Source organism: Elephantulus edwardii, unplaced genomic scaffold (genome assembly GCF_000299155.1).
Source record: "Elephantulus edwardii isolate Elephantulus edwardi_28Jun2011 unplaced genomic scaffold, EleEdw1.0 scaffold00040, whole genome shotgun sequence".
Taxonomy (NCBI): domain Eukaryota; kingdom Metazoa; phylum Chordata; class Mammalia; order Macroscelidea; family Macroscelididae; genus Elephantulus; species Elephantulus edwardii.
Genome location: NW_006399790.1, coordinates 8585049 through 8607991, shown reverse-complemented (window position 1 = coordinate 8607991; position 22943 = coordinate 8585049). Strand labels below are relative to the sequence as shown.

General features: G+C 39.5%; 1 protein-coding gene across 1 annotated transcript in view; it reads right to left on the bottom strand.

Annotated features, from left to right (window-relative positions):
* LOC102861291 (interleukin-1 receptor accessory protein-like 1-like) overlaps nt 1–22943 on the bottom strand; it is a 1697309-nt gene that overhangs the window by 327416 nt on the left and 1346950 nt on the right. The gene's annotated exons all lie outside the window — the stretch shown is intronic.

The window sequence follows — 22943 nt, the reverse complement described above, 5'->3', positions numbered from 1 at the left end:
CCTACTCATAGCTGTCCCTCTGGCAGGTTTTCAGAGACATTTAATTGCATGGACATTTAATTGCCCATCTTTCTCCAGCAGAGCAGCTGGTGGCCTCAAACTGTGTGCCTTTGGGACTGCAGCTCAGCTTCTTGCCACTAGGCCACCAGAACTTTTTAGAATTGTTTCATTTTATAGAAATCAATAAGAAAAATGAAGAAGGACAAATGGATGAAAAGATAATAATAAATTTTAGATTAAATAGAAATAAAAATAACATATATTCTATAAAATATATATTCTTATGCCCCCTAAAAAGGAGTATTAGATTTGAAACTGGGAGGGATAAAAGATACATGGACAAAATATATTTAATGCATATTCTAATTATGTTATATGGACATTCCTTTAGTGTTATTCTTCCAAACATAATTTTAATTCTATAATACATTGATCTGCTTTTCACTAAAATCCTGTGTTGACATTTTCCAAACCTCATATAATCTTGTAATAAAATTGTTCCTGCTGAACTTTAATCACTCCGACATTTGCAATGAAGTGTGGCATTCAGATTTTTGCCTATATCATACTGAAAAGTGTAAAAGCACGCATAATTCAGATACTGCATCTTGTGTTGTAATCAACATTTTCTACTCAGCTAAAAATCTTAGCCTTGTAACTTAAGGAGTGAAATTAGTCATGTCTTAAGGGTAATAACTGACTTGAAGACTAATGGCCATCATCTTGGGGAACATTTAGGCCAATTGACATAACATATTCCATAATGCGAATGTAATCCATCCTAGATCGGTGAGCAGTGTCTAGGGTCATAAATGCGTGTGAGGAACCATTTTGATCTTTCTCTGTCTGAAGCAAAGGAGAGTGAAGGAAGTCAAAGCTTCACTCTAGGAGATCATTCCTTGACAGAACTGATGGCCCACACAAACCATAGCCTGAGACCAGAAGAAGTAGATGGTGCCCAGCTACCTCTAAAGACAGCTCTGGCCAGGGACATATTACCAATTCTGGTTAGAATAGAGAAATGTAAAAACAATTTCTATGTCATACAAAAAGACCAGATTTACTGGAATGCTAGAAACTAGAAGAGTCCTTGAGGCTATTGCCCTGAGAGATTAGTTTTGTGTGGGGTTTTGTATGTGTGTGCTTTTTAAAAAAAATCTTAAGTTGATTTACTTACAAAGTTTGTATACATAGTGTTTCACACTATCCTTCATTCAGCTTTTGTTTCATACAATCATTCCCATTTTTATTGCTGATGGCCTTAGAGTAGCTGACCCCATGACCAAAAGGCCATGAAGCCCTTCCACAACGTTTGGCATTTATCAGAGTTCACAGTTTCCATAGGCAAGCTGTTTAGGAAGTGGATGCCACTCCTGCTTCCAAACCTGTCAAACTGGGAGTTCCACCAAACACTGTCTAAGATGTGTAACCATTGTGGCATTTGACACCACAATGGCACAAGGTTCAATATCTGAGCAACCCCAGGTTAACTAGTACAGCACATTGACTGAAGAGTGCTGTACCACTTAGAAGAATGTTCCTCCAAAATATAACTACCAACTCTGAAATACAAAGGGCCTGGGTTAGGTGTACTTTGGTCTCTAGACTGACATTGTTGCTTTTCAGCACTCTGGAGAGGTCCCTGACAGTATATATATTCCCAATGCCATTTGTCTTTTGATTTCCTGATTGCTGGTGTTAAGAGTGTTGATTGTGGAGCCAAGCAAGATGTAATTAACAACCTCAATCTCTTCTCCATCTATCATGGTGCTGCCAATTGGCCCAGTGGTGACAATCTTTGTCTTCTTGATGTTGAGCTTCAATCCATATTGAAGACTACTGTCCTTGAGCTGTGTGGCAACCACTTCAGGTCTTCTTCAGTTTCAGCAAGCAAAGTTGTATCATCTGCATATCATAGGTTGTTGGTGATTCTTCCTTCAATCTTGTTCATTATCAAAACATAATTATCATTATGTTTTATAAAATTAATCACCATTGGACTATGCCTACAATTACTCTGTCTTTCTAGATGCCCACTCTATCTTTTCCATTTCCTTTACTCTTTATCCCTCCACTGACAAAATTGTATGAACCTATCCTGAATCTTCTGCTCCACTATTCCCTCCTTGGATTCTCATACACATTTTACTAGTTATCTTTCTATTGCTACAATAACGGTCTTATGGAGTATTTGTTCTTATGAGATTGAGTTAGTTCACTCTATAATGCCCTCCAGTCTCTCCCATGTAATGTAGTAATTTTCAAAATTGCTCCTCCTGAGTGCTGTGCAGTATTCCATCGTGTGAATGTACCACAATTTCTGAATAAATTAAATCATGCTTGTAGATTTGGGTTGTTTCCACATTCTTTTGATGGTGAATAATGTTGCTATGAACCTTGGTGTACATAAACTGGAACTTACATCACAACAAGAAGTTACCTTTCAGTGAAATAATAAATTGTACTATAAAGTGAACAATAACATCCATGAGGAACGTGTTCCTTAGAACAATCCACTGTACAAAACTTACAGCAACACTAGCCTTAAGGCAGGGAGAAGATGGGAATCCTGGAGGTGGATGGAAATATCACAGAAGAAACTGTATAGATTGTTGAGTGGTAAACAAATTTGTTGTTTTATAAACTTTCACCAAAACACAAGGTTTAACAAATCCAAAAGGGGGGGTTGCCCTGCTTTTAATTTACTGACACTGCTTTAGCATTAAGTCCCCCCTGTGGTGATGGTTGTAACAGACAGACTCATAGCTGACCCTCTAGTAGGTTTTCAGAGGTAAAGTGGTGGTGTTAGGGTTATTAATGGTGATTTTCAGTTTCTTTTAAAAGTTTTTCTTTTCTTTTCTTTTTGCCTGTAAGCATTTCTGGTAGCTGCTCTGGTTATGTGAATGTGTACTTGAAAGATGTGAAGTTGGCCAAGAAAGTACTTAACAATAATTTGAAGTAAAGAGGCTGCATGCTTATTAATAAGAATGCTGGACAATATCAAGTGGTGGCAGAGCTCTCTGTTGAGTACCACTGTATACAAGGACTATGGTCCAGACTTTGATGGAAAGGTGAAGATGCACAGGACAGGTTCAGATTTGTTTGCATAGGGCATAAGTCATGCTCAGCAGCACGTAACACTACTACACTCCTGAACCTGAGCGGATGTTGCCCCAAGTGATTGGTCATTAGCTACGCCTGTAAATAGAGTATTTGAGTGGCTAGTTTCTGCTTATCTACTGTATATGTCTTCTACTTATCTACTGATACTTGGACCCACTGCCCCCACCCAATCTGTCTTTCTCTTTGTTTTTGGCTCCATAGTTAGTTAATTGATTAAACATAATGGAAGCCTGGTAAAAAAGGATAGATTATGTAGCTCTTTTGTGTAAAATCCTTCAACAGCTCCCTATCACATTCAAACTTAAGCATATTATTTATGCCTTCCAAGTTTCTTATTCAAACTAAGAGCCTGCCTTATGCCTTCCAAGTTTCTACATGGTCTCTGCTCCCATCCTGTCATTTGTATTTGGTTTGGGTTTTGTTTGTTTGTGGTTTTGTGTTGTTTTTTTTTAAAACACACACACACACACACACCTCATCTCTCACTACTTTCAGACCTTTGTATGTTCCTTCCTTTTTTGGTCTTCTCATGATTCAGATGTTCGTACATTACTCACCTTATTGCCTTAAGTGTTTAGTCAAATGTTGCCTTTTCAGCAAGGTGCTCTGGTAAAAAGGCTTACTGCCTCATAAACACTTTCTCTTCTTTGGGATTACTGTGAGTTAGAAATGACTCTGTGGCAGTGAATTTGGTATTTTCCTTTCAGTTTAGATGCGTAGTCTAAAATGTCAGCCCTGCGTTGAACATTGAAGTCTCTCTTCCTGGTCTAATTTTTAGACCTCAGCACTTAACTGTTTCTAAAATGAAAATAAAACATTGCTATCATGAATTCCAACTCAGGGTGAGCCCATGTATTACAGAGTAGACCTGAACTTGATAGGGTTTTCCAAGCCTTTCTTCCATGGCCAACCTCTGGTAGTAGTCCATGGAGAGTTGCTGTGCTTATGCAAAGATTTTTTCCTCTGATGGTTTGAATGTGGATCCTGGGGAGACAAATGGACCATCTCTTCCTGTATGATTTACAGCTTTGGAAAGCCAATGAGAGTCATGTAGGAGTCACAAAGTTCTGTCTCTAAGACAATGGGTTTTTCTGTCTTTCATGGTGCCAAATGGTTGGGTTTCAAACAACAACCCAAGTTTAGTAATGACCCAGGCATCTATCATTTTATCACTTAGAATTTTTATTCTCCTTCACTGAAGTGTAATCTCCCTGAAGGCAAATTTCCCTCTGTTTTACTGACTTGATATTCCCAGGACTGGGAAAAAAAAAAAACACCTGCCACATAGTTATGTGCCTTGAGGTCTGAATCGACACATAGCTGAGTCTCCATAAGAGGCAGTAAATAACAAGGGAGGAGATTACCCGTTTTTCTCCCTCTGAGCACTTGGTGGATTTGAACACTCTGCCTTTGAGCCAGTAGCTCAACTCCTTACCCATTAGGCTGTAGTATTAATTGTTGTTGTTGTTAGATTCCATTGAGTTGAATATGACTCATAGAGGCTCTATGAACAACAGACCTGACCCCGTCCTATCCTGTGCCACCCTCATTTCTGACATACTTAAGCCCATTGCTGCTATCACTGTGTCATTTCACCTGGTTGAGGGAGTTCCTATCTTGTGCCTACCCTCCACCTTTCCAAGCATGATGTCCCTTTTCAAGGTATAGACTCTGTTAACAATATGCCCAAAGCATGTGAAATGAAGCTTTGTCGTCTTTGCCTCCAAGGAGCATTCTAGCTGCACTTTCTGCAAGATGTATCTGTGTGTTCTTTTGGTAGTCCATGAGAGATTCAATACTTTTCTCCAGCACCATAGCTCACAAGCATCAATTCTCCTCCTGTTATACTTATAGGTTGTCCAACTTTCTAATGCCTAGCGAATGACTGAAAAGACCACGGCCTGAATAATGTGCACAGTAGTCTTGAAACTGATATCCTTGCTCCTCAAGAATTTGGAGAGGTCCTTGATACAAGACTTTCCCAAGGTGATATGTCTCCTGATCTCCTGACTGCTAGTACCAAGGGTATTGATTGTGGATCCTAATATGATTTGATCATCAACAATTTTCTTCTTTTCTCCATCTACCATGATGTTACCTCTCTGTCCAGTGGTGAGAATTTCTGATTTCTTGATGTTGATATGTAATCTATATTGAAGGTTGCAGTCTTTGATCTTTTGCAGTAAGTGTTTCAAGTCATCCTCACTTACAGCAAGTAAAATTGTGTCATCTGAGTAAATGCATTGTGTTGCTAAGTCTTTCTCCAATCCTAATACCACATTTTTCTTCAGAGTCCAGCTTCTCAAATGATTTATTCAGCATTAAGATTGAATAGGTATGAAAACAGGATATAGCCCTTGATACACACTATTCTTAATTTGAAACCATGCAAATGCTCCCTTGCTCTTTTTTGGACAACAGCTTCTTGGTCTGGGTTCTAGGCCACAGCAACACACAACATACAGTTTTTGAATGGATGAATTAATTTATGTAGTCCAACATGCAAAGTTGAACAAAACAGTATAAACATGTGATAAGTTCTATTAGAAAAGACTGCACATACACAGTAGAAAAAGAAGTGAAAATTCACTTAAATCCTAGAGAGGGAAAGCAAGGTTTCCTGGAGGAGTTTATTCTGGAGCTCAACTTGGACATTATGTTCTGGTTTCCCCAACTTGGGTGGGATTTGTGTCCTGAATGGGTCCTTTCGAGAAATGGCTCTCATGGCTTTCATGAAGGAAACTCTTACTTGGTGCTGTGGGGTTGAGTATGACTCAGAGTAACCTTATGAACAACAGATCTGAACCGTGGTTGAGCATCATCATTTCCTTCTGTGTCCCTCCACCTTCCCAAGCATGCTGTTACTCACCAAGAAATAGCCTCTCCTAACAACATGCCCAAGGTATGTGAGACGAAGCTTCATCTTTACTTCCAAGAACATTCTGGCTTGACTTTATCCAAGCCATAACTGTTGGGGTTTTGTCAGTCCACGGGATGATCAGTACTCTTCACCAACACCACAGTTCAAAGGCATCAGTTCTTCTGCTATCATCCTCACTCATTGTCTAGTTCTCAGGTGCAGAGCAAGTGACTGAAAAGATCATGGACCCTCAAACTGACATCCTTGCTCCACAGTAACTTGGAGAGGAGCACTTGCTGCTGAAGGTTAAACACTGCAGCCTTAAATATATATATTGCATGTCAACATCAAGAAAACAACAGTCCTTGCCAATGGACTGATAGGAAGCATCATGATAGATGCAGAAAATATTGAAACTGTGAACAACTTCATTTTATTTGGATCTACAATCAATTCACTTGGTACCAGCAGTCAGGAGACCAGGAGAAGTAATGCACTAGGAAAGTCTGTAGTCAGGGACTGCTTAAGAAAAGTTGCATAAAATTGTCACAGGAAGTCAGACAGAGCACTGACTTGAGTGTAAATTTAGTTTGGAGTGTCAAGTTCATGGTGGAATCATGGGAAGATCCTGGACTCTGCCAGTTCTTTTTCCTTCCCTGACCATCCCATAATGCATTTGTTCCCTTTCCCCAAAGTGGAGGAGTTTGGGGTTTTTTTCTTTGTTTTTTTAAATCACAGTTAATATTTGGTTCCTAACTAATAAAAGCACCATTACTCTGACTAACTTTGTTCTGTTTTCTGGGCTTGGTTGTAGTGTTTGGGTTTGGTTTTTGTTTGATTTTGGATTGTGAGTTTTGTGGGGGTTTTTAAAAGATTTTTATTTTGTCATTAAGTAGTGTGGGGAAGATACTCTAATTTCACAGTCTATTCACTTGAAGGGACAGCTAAGTCAACTTTGTCTCAAGAAGGCAGAAAATAGACTTAAAGTGAGAAAAAATTCGAGGTGCCATTTTTCAACTTGATGCTGCCAGTTCTGAAAGGCCGTGCAACACTCTCCCTCCCTTCCCTTAGCTGCCTCACTGCCTCAGAGTGGCAGGAGTGCCAGGGGACCTGAGAGGCTGGTGTCATCATCGCTTTCTTTGCTCATCATCCAGAGGGAAAAGCCTTAAACTTGAGAACACATCAGATCTGACCACAGTAGAACCATTCTTGCCATATGAAGTTGTCCTTGTCCGATTTCTTTCCTAGCCCTCCTCCCTCCTGTACTCCACATGAGACCTGTAAGGGTGCTTTTTGGAAAACCCAAGAATTAATAATACTGAACTAATGAAGAGAATCTGCTTTATGCTTGTAGGTCCTAGGTTTGTTCCAACAACCTGGCTTAAAGGAGAAGGATTTAACTCTTTAATGGATCCCATGAAACCCTTTTTCTAGAACATCCAACTCAAAGTGACTTTGGGTAATTTAACCATGCTGATGATGTTTCCTTTGAGAACTGAGGAACTATTGTCTACCTTGCAGGTTATAAGAATTAGCACAAAGTGTTACTATTATTACTCCTCAGAAAGTTAACATAGTTGTGGAGGACTAAACTCCTTTTAGTTGAACGTTAATTCTAGTATCTACTATGAAATGTTAGGAACTTAGGGGGGGTTTGTTCCCTGATGATAGTTCAATATTTCTGAGCCATTCAAAGCTAGGAAGAGCCTCATACTGCCCTGACACAAGCAGCCATAACCAAAAGATCTCACGAAGTATCTGGTCAAAGACAGTGAGCAACACAACTATGATTAATTGCCAGAGAATCACTTCTTAGGAAACATGTTTTTTTCTTAATGTTCCCAAGATTATAGAAGGTATAAGATGGCGATTTATTGATTTTGATTCCTTAAAGATTACTGCATAAATGACTTGGCTCCACTCATTTTGACTCTGACTCTTGCCTACTGGATCTTTTTTTTTTTTTTTTTTGTCACAACCCCAATTACTTCAGCTGTAGGTTTTCAGCTGTCCCCTTTCCAAGGGCACCTTCCCATAGCATGAGCAAGAAGGCAGACCCTCTCATTCTGTAGACCATACGATGCTGCAGCGGGTCCCGTGAGATCACACTGAAACGTGTGATCTGAGACCACCTCGTCACTTCTCCACCCCAGCCGGCTTCTAGAACTTTCTGATTCTTAAATAGCTGACATATACCTAAATCCTTCCCAAAAATCTCTGCTTTTAGCAAACATCACTAGTGGCTATTTCAGATCATGTATATGTTTGTGCCTTGCATACAGGCTAGTTAATGAAGAAATTGAAGAAAAGAGACATTGGATATAGACTTGATCAAGAGAAAAATGTTATGCAAGAGAAATGGAGAGTTAAATAACATTTTACTAAATACCAGCCTTGACTGAAACTTGGAACCGACTCTTAGCTGAACCCTCCGGCAGACTTTTGGACACTGTAAATTGCATGAGAGGAGATGACCCATCTTTCTTCCCTCAAAGCCACTGGTAAACTGCCACCTTTGGGAAAGCAGCCCAGCTCCCTATAAGACTGAACCACGGAGCTCCTCTAACAAGTACAGATACTTGTTCAAAATACAAAACTCTGTGTCTCACATCCACTCATTGTATCATGATCTCCAACTTTAGGGGCCTGAGATGGTGTATTTTTAACACATTGCCACAAATGATGGTAATACATCGAAAACAAATGTTTCTAAGCATGGTCGTCAATTTAAAAGTGTGTGGCAACGTATTAGAGGTATCTCTAGTGACAAGAAAGGAAACATTTTAGAAATGCAAGACATACGGTCTCTGTCTCAAATGCTGAACTCTGCTGTAACAGTATGAAAGCAGCCATAGACAATGCATAAACAAATCAACATAACTGGGTTCAAATAAAACTTTATTTACAAAAATGGGCGGTATGAGAGAAAAAAAATACTAGGTAGAGCTAATGACTGCATAACATTGAAAAAACATTATATGACCATGAAGATACACCTTAAAATGTGATGGAGATTTCACCTGATTTCAATATGGAGGATGGATTGGGTTTGGCCCTGTTTCTGATGCCTAGACTAGAGAATGAGGGGCAAACAAGGGTTCTGTTTTAGGAGAATTGGGTTGCAAAAGTTTGGAACTGTGCTTTCTTCAGCAAAATAATTACATAATGTTTATCAGGCAAAAATCCTTCCCAGCAATGTAAAGCCATTTTTATTTTTCTCACCTCATTCCTGATCCTTGAATGGCACTGGCTTTGCCAATGAGGTAATTTAAATGAGCATTTCAGAGAGGAGATAGTTTCTAGAGGTCAAGTCTGCTCGTCTTTCATGCTGACTCGTAATATTCCCAGAGGCCTTTCCATCAGGACAGAGCTCAACTACTCGGAGGAGAGTTGTGGACCTACTTCATTTGTGCATGTGTGTGTGTGTGAGAATTTTTACTGCATTTTCTCACTAAGTCTGAGGCTCTATGAGTCCTTTGTTGTCTGAAGAGTGTGTAATTAACTTTAGAAAGACTAACTAATAGCCTGTCCTTTGTTCATTAAGATTTTGATATTCGTCTTATACACTATCTGTTATCATCTGAGGGGACAATTTTAATGTTTGACATAGATGTACTGCAAGATCAACAATTTTCAATTCAAATCTGTACTCCCTTAATTAGTTTCTCATGCTTTATCGGCACACATTAACATGCTGAAAAGAGTTCCTGTGGCTTCAGGTAACTTACATTCATCTTCAGGTGACCCTGAGAACAACATAAAACATTCAGCTCCACAGCCTGTCTATTTCCTGTGAGGCTGGGGCTTGGGCTACTTGAAATGCATTCAATTCATATAAACCGGATCAGTGACAGGTTTCTCACTGAATAGATCTCCACCTCTGAACTGTGGGCCCAACTGCTGGTGTGCGGTTTGTTACCTCTTGCTTTGCTCCTCAGTTATGGACACGAGCTTTGAAATTCCCTCAGGTCTGCCAACAGGAAAATGCTTTCTGAAAAACCTCGGGTTCGCCTTCCATTGAATGTTTGTGATGATTGAGAAAGTTATTGCTCAAGAGTGAAACTCAAAATTTAACTCACTACTACCGAGTCAGAACTGATTGAAAAGCTGAGCTTCCAGTGGGTTTTCAGAGGCTGTAAATTGAACAGGAGGCGATAACCTGACTTTTTCCTGAACAGAAGCTGGTGGATTTGAACTGCTTGCCTTTGGATTGGCAGCTGGCCACACAAGTCCTTACTCCCTAGGACCCAGCACTCCCTGCTTAACAATGATCTAAATTCAAAATCTCAATGGGTGGACTAGGACTGAGCAGCCAGTTACTTATGATGATCACAAGCAAAGGTTTCAGGGACCAGCTTCAATGCTATATGTGTGCAGTCCCTTCTTGTTGAATCCCAGATACTTTATGTCATGGGCATGTTTACACCCACTTTCCATGATTCCAGGATAAAATGAAGGAGAAGGACAGGCAATCTCCTCCTGTGTGATTAACTGCCTCTAAAAGCCCACCCAGAGTGTCAGCTATGTGTCAGTTCCAACTCTATAGTACACAACAACAGCAGCATACAATGGCTGAGGACTAATCCTTTCCTGGAGCATCTCCTCTTAGCACTGGATGTTGTGATCCACCACCCTGATACTTGCTCCAAGACTGAGGCACCGGATTCACTACCAGCTTGGAGAACAGACGAGTGATTCTTGATAGTTGAGTCCATCAACCAAAGATAGCTGCTTTTTACCCAAGGCTAAACCCCTGTCAGTGGCCAATCTATATCTGTAGACTGATCCCTCAGTTCTGAACAGCTCAGAAAGATGTTCCATCTCAGAGTGCCCCAGGAGTTTTCCTGAGGCCTTTATCTGCTCAATTAGAATTCTCCTCCTCTTGTGTACTTCTACTCAAGACTATGCCCTAATCACCCTTTTAGACACACACATGTAAAAATTCCATTTATAACAACTTCACAGGTTTGGGTGGGAGCTTTTGTGGCTTCAGATTCATAGCACTGATGCAGCATCACATTAATCATGTTATACTTGCACCTACACTTTGACTTACTACATAGTGCTCAGCATGAAAGACGTGATTAAGCCTTCATCATTTCCCATATACTGAATATTGTATGGGACTTTAAAAAGCACTCACTATAAATTTGTTAACTCAAAATGTAGAGACTGGAAGCCAAAGATGAACAGGTACAGGGCTCTGGCCATATTTTTCTAGAAGTGTGGTTTTAAGTACGGATTCAGTGGAAGTGATTTATTGAGAGAGTACTATAAAGAAAGACAGACATTGGCTATTGTCGATTTTGGAAGGCCTGTGATTCCACCTTTGGCCAGTTCTCAATTTGGAGAAGATTTGCCCTGGACATAAGCTTGTTAAAAGTTAAAAACAAACAAACAAACAAACAAACAAACAAAAACCCAACAAAAAAACCAACCAAAAAACCAATATATTGAGTTCTACCTAATACTCTGAGGAGATTTGCATTTCAATAGATTTGTGGGCCTACACTGAACTTTTTATTGAAGAGATTCATAATGGAAAGAAGGGCAAGCAGGGAAGGAGAGAAAAAGGGAGGAGGGAAGAAAAGGAAGAGACTTTTTATAACTGGAACAAGTTGTTTGACTTTTGAGGCAAAATCAATTTTCACCCATTAGAGCCCACTTCCAAGACTTGGGGTAGGAGTATGCTCACTCATAGCCATTGTTTAGGGGCTAGAATTTGTTACCTCTGACTCTCCTAGAAGAGGGCTGGAGTCTCCCAGGAAACAGGAAAGAAAATATTAGACTTGCACCAGTGCGCGAATGGGAGCCCAAAGTAGTTGCACCAGGAAGTAGCTTCCTTCCCAGCCAATCACAGAAGTCCCTAAGTGAGGCTGGACTGTGACCATGTCTCAAAGATTGGGAGCTAATGAAAGCAGTGCCCACCAGAGGGTCACCCTCTTGTTCCTATTCCCTCCTTTTATGCTGAAGGTATGCTGTAACGTTTGGTTTCACCCTGGTCTTTGGGGAAGTCCTTTCCCCCTTTTCCATTTTCTCTTTAACTCTTTTGCATAGTTCACTTTTCACTAGCTATGCCTCTATCGTATTGCCTTAATAAACCCTTTTCACTTGTTTTGCTAAATTGCTACTGTGTATATTCAACTACAGTCACCTCAACTCACACCTTCACAGGAAATACTAGTTAGTGCTGAAGAGATAAAGAGAAGCCTGGCTTTAGCACGTTTCAGTGCCCAATGGTGACTTGTTTAACTTGCTTAACGCTCATCTCCTGGGGAGCTCTGATGCCACAATAGGAAGGAGTTGTACTGCTAAGCCAGAGGAAGTACCTTTCTGAGGACTGAATCTACCATCTCCTTAGAAGGAAGGTGGGCAATTTACTTCCTTATGATTTACAGTTTCTGAAAACTCACTGGAGCATCAGCTGTGAGATGGAAATGAGAATTCTGATAGCACCATGCAGCTCTGGAGCATGAAGGAAACAACCAGGGTAGTCCCACCTTGAGGCAAGTGTTGTTACTGTGTACTGTTGGACATGGCTGATGCCGGAGGAGACTGCCCATCTTTTTCCTGCAGAAAAGCAGGTGGATTTGAACTGGATACTTTTGCATTGGTAGTGCAATTCCTTACCACTAAGCCACCAAAGCTCCCTTGAGGGAGGAGGATCCACTTTTTAAATACTGGTGACAGTCACTGACCAGGGTTTGCTTTGAGGACAAGGGAAGGGACACAGAGTGTCTCTGATCAAGCATCTCCTATTATTCCTAGACCAGTGGTACTTGAGTGATTCTCAGACTAGCATCTGTGCCACTTGGGAAATGGTGGTTGTTCCGTTCTATGAAGTAAACTTCACTTCACGGTGACCCTGTGAATGACAGATTCGAACCCTGCCCTATTCTGCACCATCTTCATGATCTCTGTTTGCTCAAGCCCACTTTTTTGCAGTCACTGTGCCCAATGCATCTTGCTGAGGGTCTTCCTCTCTTTGCCAATATGTTGTCTTTTTCCAAGGACTAGCCTCTCTTAACAACAGGTCCACAGTATGGGATGGAGTTTGACTATCTTTGCCTCTAAGGGCTTTGTACAAAAACAGATTTGTTGGTTCTTTTGACATGGTCTAGCTTTCACATGTATGTTTTCTTTGAGGCATAGTCAATACTTTTTGCAAACACCAAAATTCAAAGGCATCAATTCTTCTTTGTTCATGGTCTAGCTTTCACGTGTGTGTTTTCTTTGAAACAAATACTATGTCTTGGATCAAGCAATCCTTAATCTTTAAATTGATGTTGTTTAACACTTTGGAGAGATCCTTGACAGCCAATTTAGCCAATGCAATATTATGCCTTTTGATTTCTTTGCTGCTGGTACCATGAGTGTAAACTGTGGTTCTAATGAAAATAAATTCTTGATGGCTTCAATGTTTTTTCCATCTATTATGATGGGACTTTGTCAGAAATAGAGATTCTAAAAAAAAAAAAAAGAGAGAGAGATTCTAAGGCAAGGCCCACCTACCCACCACCTCCCAAGACATACTCATTCAGAAATTCTGGGAGTAGAGACCAACCTCTATTTTAATAAGCCTTTAAATATTTCAGATGCAACCTAATGTTTGAGAACCACTGGCCTTAAGCACTTCTCCAGCCTAAGGTGAGGGGTAGTTATGACTTAGATCCTCACACTCTCAGCAGCTGGAGACGGGTTCACCTGCCATTTAGGAACATCTGGGGACCTTCCTTGTCTAATTCAGTTGATAATCAAGGAATATTCCAGCAGCCCAAACCCAGGAAGATATTAATAGAAATCCTTAAATCACAAAGGAAGATAGCTTAAGATTTCTGAGGAGAATCAGATGGGGTACAAAGAAGAAGCATGATATATGCTGCCTATGTCCGAGGAGGCAGCAAGACTGAGGATTATGGAAATACAGTTATGTGCACCATGAACGTCTCATCAGACAACACTCAATATTATGTATATGTCCCTGGAGCAGAGAAGAGAGACACTTTGGAAGGGCACCAGTAGAGAAGGCATCATGACTTAGGCTACCCAGAGCAGCTAGTGCACCAAAAGGCAGCTAATTGCAGGTTCCTTTTTATCATGAGATTCTGAGCACTACTGGAGAAGTAAAGAAGCTTGGGGGTGGGGTGTAAGCTTAATATATAAAAACACCTATCTCTTACTGCTGCTGCTTTTATGTGCCATCGAGTAACTTACTACTCTTAGCTCTTAACCCTGTCCTATCCTGAGCCATTCTTGCCGTCTCTGACACACATACCCCCCTTACCCCAGTTACTGTGTCAGTCCATCTCATCGGGGTCCTCCTCTCCTGCACTGTCACTCTACCTTTCCAAGCATGATGTCCTTCTCCAAGGACCTGTCTTTTCTGGCCTCGCCATTGTTTTGAATCAGAGCTAACTCAAAGCTGACTCGCCAGCAGGTTTTTGGGAAGCTGTAATTGCACAGGAGGAGACTGCCCATCTTTCTCCCTCAGAGCACTTCGTGGATTCAAGACACCAGAGAGGTTCAGCCTTTGCATTAGCAGCACAACTCCCTATAGACTAGGGTACTAGAGCTCCCTACAAACATAAACATGCTATGAATATGGTGCTTATACCCACCCAAGTCATAGTTCACAGGACATATCATAGATATTAAGACATACTTGAAATTTGCTATAATTTTTTAAGTGAACTAGAAGGTGGCAGATTCAAACAAACTTGGAAGCAGTAGTGGCGTCCACTTCCAAAATTGCTAGCCTCCAGAAACTCTATGAACAGTGCTCAGGCCTTTCATTCATAGGGTTGCTATGAGTTGTCTAAGACTCGACAGCACTTAACAACAATAACAACATAGAGCTCTGTTGGCCTAGTGGACAGGTTATGCTACCAAGCCCAAGGTGGGTGATTTTAATCTCAGGACTGGTTTAAATTGTTTTTAGTCAAACATTCTTCTAGGTGGTATAGCTCTGATCTGTGCATTGCTGTGCAGAGGTAACTCGTGGTTGCTGTGATGCAAAAAACTGTGACACTGATGTTTGAAATGTGATAATGGTTACCCATCGTGGACAGTGTTTGGTGGAGTTTCCCAAGTAAAACAAGCTTGGAAGCAGGAGCAGCATCCACTTCCAAAATGGCTTGCCTCCGGAAACTCTATGAACATGGAGAAACGACCAAAGTTATACAAGTGTTCAGGTGTTTCATTCATAGGGTCACTATGAGTTGTCTAAGACTCAACAACACTTAACAACAATAAAAGAAGGTGGCAGAGAATTAAGGCAAACTAAAAGGTCAGCTTAAGGAGTTCTGATGTTACATGTAGCACTGCTAACCAGAAGGCCACTGGTTCATAACCACTAGTGGCTACATTGGAGGCAGATGGGCAGTTTTCCTCCTGTAAAGAGATACAGCTTTGGAAACCTGATGGAGAACTGCTAAGAATCAGAGTTAACTTGACAACAAGGGTATTTATAGACCAATTTATTAGGTATTGGGAAAGTCGTGATGATAGTGACAAGGTAAAAACCTTATTATCAAAACAGAAGTATAATATAAGAAGCAGTTAAGCTGCTGCAAAGTTGACTCAATGGTGACCCTTTCATTTCCAGACATAGTGTCTTGTGCGTCTCCTGACCTCAAATCCTCGAATCTGAAGTAGCTACAACAAAGATTTTTAGCTAGATTCAGCAAATTGAGGTTACAGAGAAATGAACTAGGAAACCTAGCAGATAAGGACTGTCACGTTCCAAACCAGTACATTAAAATCTTAATCTAAAATGTGCTACCACAGGCAATTTTAACAAGCTTCCAGAAACACTGCTACACAATGTCCTACCTAAGTCCTCATCTAGCTTTGTTATGGGATTTCCAAAGGACTTTACTGTAATTTAGGTCCAAAGTGATAGGCTGTTACAATGATATACTATACTGGTGGTTTTATATTTAAATGAGATTGGATTGGCCCTGCTTTTGAACTCCCTAAACTTGCATCATCTCTCATGACCTGTGGAGCCCACTGAATAAAAGAGGAAGTCAAGAGGTGAGGAAGCAATTAGGAAAGTCTGTAGCCTTGATTGTCGCTTTATTAGGCAACAAAAGAAAATGTACACAGATACAGATTCTGCACTTAGTGGAATCCTTCTCTCCTACTAAGTAAAAAAAAATAAAAAATTTGTTTGAGCTGATTAATCAGCAGTGCCAGACAGAACTGTTGGTATTTGGCACATTACTATCTTAGCATATATTTGCTAACCGGCCTGTAATTACTTTTTTGGAACATTACCCAACATTGTTTTAGAGGAAGAAAGAATCCATTCTCTGTGAAACAAAATAGATAGGCCTTGCTTCTGGCAGACAACTTGAGCCAGCTCTGTCATTTGGAATGGTAGACGTAAACTAAAAAAAAAAAATAATCTATATCAATGGTTTCCCCCGCCCCCTTCCCTTTCAGATGAGAGTTTCAGCACTGGCTATTTTAAGTGCTCTCTGGGTTATTCATCAAATAAGTTGAGTCAATAAATCACATTACTGTTAGAAGCTATGGGATCTCTGCATCTTTCATTAGCACAGATATTCAGTGACCATGAATTGACTTCGAAATCATATCTAAACTGTTCTTTACAGCGCAAGTCCGTACAAAACAAGCAAACAGATCAACAGCATAGGGGAAATGGCTGCTGCAGAGCTGATTTCAATTCAGATGGGCTCCATGTACTGCAGAATAGAAAAGGGCTCCACCTTTTTCAAGCAGATCTGCAGATCTTTGTTCTGAGGTGCCTTGGAATAGGTCCTAGTCACTAACATTTTGGCTAATAGTGTAGCACTTCGGAGTTTTCCAATTTGAGCATGTATCACAATTACCTGGAGGGTCTATTGAAACACAAGGTATTATTGGGCTTCCCCATCAGTGTTCTGATTCAGTAGGTCTAGGATAGGACATAGGCTCCTAGGTGATGCTACTGTTGGTCTAAAAACCTCATTTAGTGATCCACCTCTCTACATTTTCCATTGTCCTCTTCAACAACCATTACATGTGATCTCTTACCTTTCCTCTCCTAGGTAAGTCTTCTGCTCTTGAAAAAATAATCCAACTGGTGAATCTATTCTTAAAATGCAATGAAGTTCAGTGTGTATTTTCAGGGTACCTACTTGGTATTGAAGTGTCAAATTGTTGTTGTAGTTGTTATGTGCTGTCAGGTCGCTTGCGACTCATAGCGACTCTATGTACAACAGCCCTAAACTCTGCTCTGTCCTGTGCCAATCTTACCGTCTCTGACACTCCCATCCCAATTATCCCAGTCATTGAATCAATCCACCTCATAGAGGGCCTTCCCCTCCTGAGCTGTCCCTCCACCCTCCCAAGCATGATGTCCCTCTCCAAGGACCGGTCTCTCCTCACAACATGTCCAAAGTATGTTAGACGGAGCCTCAGAATCCTTGCCTCCAAGGAGCCACCCGGTTTAACCCTCTCCAGGACAAATCTGTTTGTTTTCCTAGCAGTCCATGGTATTCTCAATACTCTTCTCAAGCACCACAGCTCAAAGGCATCAATTCTCCTTCTATCCTCCTTGGTCATTGTCCAAATCTCTGATGCATAACAAGTGATTGCGAAGACCATAGCCTGTATCAGACGCACCTTAGTCTCCAGAGAGACACCATTGCTCTTCAGTACTTTGGAGAGGTCCCTAACAGCAGACTTTCCCATGGCAATGCGCCTTTTAATTTCCTGGCTGCTGGTGCCAAGACTGTTGAATATGGAGCCAAGCAAACTAAAGCTGTGTACAATCTCAATCTCTTCACCATTCATCCTGATGCTGCCTATTGGTCCAGTGGTGAGAATCTTTGTCTTCTTGACATTGAGCCTCAATCCATATTGTAGGCTGCAGTCCTTGACACTCTGCAGCAGGTGCTTCAGGTCCTCCTCAGTTTCAGCAAGCAGGGTTGTGTCATCCGCATAACGCAGATTGTTGATAAATCATCCACCAATCTTGACCCCACATTTCTCCTCATAGAGCCCCGCCTCCCGGATAATCTGTTCTGTATACAGGTTGAAAAGGTATGGAGATAGGCTGCATCCCTGGCGTACGCCCTTCCCAATTTTGAACCATGCAGTGTTCCCTTGCTTTGTTCTGACGACTGCCTTCTGGTCCAAGTATAAGTTTCACATTAGAACGATCAAGTGTTCTGGGATTCCCATTCTTCTCAGAGTCAGCCATAGTTTGTTATGATTTACACAGTCAAATGCCTTTGCATAGTCAATGAAACACAGATAGGCATTCCTCTGGTATTCGCTGTTTTCAGCCAAGATCCATCTAACATCAGCTACAATATCTCTAGTACCACGACCCCTTCTAAACCCAGCCTGGACTTCTGGTAGTTCTCTGTTGATGTGCTGCTCCAGTCGTTTTTGGATAATCTTCAGTAAAATCTTGCTTGCATGTCGAAGCAAGCACTAGTGTCAAATTAGTATAAAATCAAAACTATCTTGTGTGTGAGAGAAAGCGAACAGAAAAAAAATATTAAAAGTTTGCTAAAAAATGAGTGTATTTTGAATCTTGATAGGGATAAGAATTTTTTGGTACAGATAAAAATCTAAAAAACGTATATCATCAATGATCCTTGATGACCCAAGTGACCCCCTGTTAACACAAATTTTCAACATGTAGGCCTGTGCCTGCATGTTGGAAACACTTATTTGTTAAATGAGTGGCTGAAGGGATCAGATAGTGAAGCTTTTCCCTCAAATCAGAAAGCTCATCTAAAAATAGAAGGGAGACTCTATTATGTTTAGAGGGTTTAATAATTAAAAAAATTAACTTTATTCAACCCCAACCTGACTTTGAGAAGTTCCATGGTTTCCAGCTGTTTAACAAAATAAAATTTATTTGGCTCCATATAATGGCTTTTCAAGGGTTTGGATTCGTTTGTCCACTGCAAAAGTATAAATATTCTCACTAGCCTTCAGTGCATTCTTATGCAAAAGTATTTGGATCGTTGCTCAACCAGTTACTCACATCAGAATACTGGGTGATTTATCAATGCTCATCTTAATTTTAATTCATTAAAAATATCCTGAATCTTGATGCCATTCTCTAGTGAATGAATTCCTGGTTCTTTTAGTATATCATCTTTCTTATTTAATATGTTAGCTATATATGGTTTCATTCCTTGAAGTCTTGTATTTTCCTGAGAAATTATCATTTGTAATATATGTATATGCGTGGATATATATGTATATATTAATATTCAACTCACCTTAGGTCATGCACTATTTCATTCTTTCAACAAAGGGTTATTTTGGATAGCACCTCAGTTTTCAGTTAGTGCCCTGATTAAATACAGAAAGAAGAGATGATTGCGTAGTTTTTTAGGAATGAGAGTCGAGGGCCAGAGATGAAAAGTTGGAGTTTAGGTAGTTGAAATTCAGTCTTCACATAATTTATAATCTTATTTAAAGTGAACCAAGTTTATTACCGTTATCATAATGTAGGAATATGGTAATACCATTCTCATCAATTGAAAGGAAATTAGCATATCACTGTAAAATATATGGTTCTCAACTTCCTTATTTAAGATAGTTTGGCTACATGAATAACCTTATATACACAAATAGTGATGTGATATGTAACTATGAACTGTATATAACTAGGTAAGTTACAAGAGCAATAAACTTTTTTTAGCAATATACTAATAAAACTTTAATTTATAGTTTTTACTGTAAGGAGAGCTCACAAAACTACATACTCACTCCTGAATAGTCCATTTTTGCTCCTTTAGAAGAGACCTGAACTGCTTAAATAATATGGGGCATTTCAGATGATAGTATTAATAGATGGTCTAGTGATAAGAAGCTGTGGTGCAATCCTGAAAGCATAAAGTTCAAATCCATCAACTCCTCCACAGGGGGAAGGATGAGCATTCTCCTTCCACGTGATTAAATGCTCTGAAAACCCTCTGGAGGGTCGGCTATCAGTTGGCTCCAACTTGACAACACACAACAACAACAACTCCACAGAGTAGGGAGTGCTGGTGGCCTAGTGGGTAAGGAGTTGTGCTGTCAACTCAAGGGCAGCCAGTTGAAATCCCCTAGCTGATTTTTACCACATCTGAAAACCCACTGGAGAAGCTCTGAGTCAGTTCAGACTCAGTGACATGTAATAACAAATAATATTTCATGTTCTCACACTTTTGTAAAAGAAGATATTTTCCATTTATAGAAATATAAATTCATTTAGACTTTGAAGATACCTCACTCTTTGAGTAAAGAAATGTTTCCTTGAATTTTCAGCACTTCACATAAAATGCTAACAAGAAGATTGTACAGTAGACTTTATTAAGTAATGCAAAGCTAAACCCAAAGAATGCTTTTGTAATATCTTTCACCATAATACTTATCATTCCTATCCTTTTACAGTCTTTGAACAGACATTCTGAAAGCGCTTTTGATTTCAAGATGTTAGGAATGAATGAGTTGAGCAATTATAGATATTACATAGTATTGAAATTAATTCAAATAGCCCAAAACAAAATTAAACGTCTTACATTTGTGTTCACTTATTACAAGAAAAGGAAAAAAACACACTTTCTCCTAACAATATCAATAATCATAATTTTTGAATGTTCGTATAGTCTGTAGATGGCTAAAGTTAACAGTCACTAAGCGTTTCCAAAGATGACTCTGTTTTATTTTGTCCCGTAAAACCAAAATAATTACCTCAAAATGAATTTGGTGACAGCAACATACTAGGTGAAATAATATTTGATAAACTGATCTTTTCTATTCTTTATTCTTTATCATAGACTGAATAGAATTAATACAATGTCATAGTTCTCTGGGCATTTCTGAAATCATCTATCAGAATAATGCTTTTATATAGTGTTGTGGAGAGTAACAATTATTTTAAATAATTACAGGATCCAAACTTTTGCACTGGGAAGGAAAGAATAACTTAACTAGAATTTCATAAGATCATGCCGTGTCCTTAAGCATTCAATTTGCCCACTTCCCTGTTTAAAAACAGTAACAACCAGAATCTCATTATTTTAATTCATTCTTTCATAAACATCATATCCTTTTTTTTCCCCTGGAAAACAGCCTCAAAATATGGACAGGGGAAGATACCTTTCCAATTTACATATGGGGAAATATGGACATGATCGATTTTGACATATTTGCAGTTTTAAATCTGATCCCGAGTCATAATGTGTAAGACATTGTAGAACTTCCCCACAGGGTTTCCAAGGCTGAAATCCTTAAAGGAAAAAAATGTCACCTCTTCCCCCCCCCCAGTAACAACCACTTGCTTTACCCACTGCACCACCAGGGCTCCTTAAGTCTAATCTAGGTGGTCTAAGTCTTTTATCAGAGCTGTAATTTGATTAACATATAAAAGAAAGGCTTAAATGAGTGGAAAGATAGTTAATGTCTTCATGGATGGGAAGATTTACCATTGCATCTCCAAACATAGAAATTTGATTCATGTCTTTTCCTTTAAAAAGGAATTTGTTAAAAAAATTTATTTTATTAATTTTAATGAACATTTTCAGAGATACTGGATTTTCATTCATTCATTGTACTTTTTTCTTTACCTCCCCTCCTCCCAGTTCGCTCCTCTCTTTGAAAAGCAAAAGATAAACTTCTATTAAAAAAGGAATTTTACTAGAAATTTTCATAGTTTGATAAACTGATCCTAAAATTCATGTTTAATAGCAAAGGCTAATGAAAAATAGCCTAGAAAATTAAGATCTACCAGATGCAATAAGTTTCTTACATAAGGCAGTTAAGAGAATAAGATACACTTACAGTAATAATAATAATAATAAGGACTAGAAGGAAACTGGTGTTTTTGATTGTTATTGTTGATTGCTTTCAAGTTGAGCACAACTCATAGTGACCCTCTGAACAAAAGACCTGAAGCCTTTCTCTAACTATCATTTCTCAAAGTTCATACAGTTTGCAGAGGCATATTCCTTAGGAAGTGGATGCCACCCAGTCCACACATTTAAGGAAACATTTTATGTAGTAAAATCAACTTACTGCCATTGGGTCAGAACCGACTCATAGCTGACCCTCAAGCAGATTTTCCTGGGAAGAGATTGCCTTTCTTCCTCCTACAGAGCTACTAGTGGATTTGAAAGTGTCACTTAAAAAAAAATTCATGTAAAGGTAAACCAATAAAATTCGAGTACTATGAACTATCCGAGAGAAAAAGAAAATTTCCATTTGACAGTAAATTTTTAAATAGAAAAGGCTCAGATTGAAAAGAAAGTAAACTTTGAAAATGAATGTATGTGATTATATTTATGTCATGAAGAAAGAAAGAAAGCACTTAAAGATGATAATTTGATTGTCTTATTATTGAGAATGGAACTCTGGTAAGGTAGTGTACAGTGTGTTGTACCAAAAAGCCCAAGTCTCTAGCAGTTCAAATCTACCAGCCACTCCTTGAGACAAAGGAAGGAGGTTTACTATGAGTTAGAATCAACTAGAGAGCAGTGAGATGTGTCATTTGTTTTGAGGTGTTTGTTCTAGTTAATACATTCTCAGCAAAGTCACCAGACTCGAAGTGAAAAACAAAGATTTTTACAATTGATGTCACAAAGAATAGCGTTCTGGATATTAAAAGGTCCTTTAAAAAAACATGTATTATTGGTAGGATTGTAAAATGGTACAACCATTCTGGAAGGCAGTTTGGCGCTTCCTCAAAAAGCTGAAGATAGAAATTTCCTATGACCCAGCTATTCAACAACTTGGAATATACCCTAAGAAAATGAGAACTGAGGCACAAACGGAGATTTGTACAGCAGCATTATTCAACATCACAAGAACAAGGAAAGAGCCCAAATGTCCCACCACAAACGAATGGATTGAGCAAGTATGGTAAATTCACACAATGGAATACTATGCAGCACACAGGAGCAATAATTCTGTCATTACTACCTAACTTGGGAGGGACTGGAGAGCA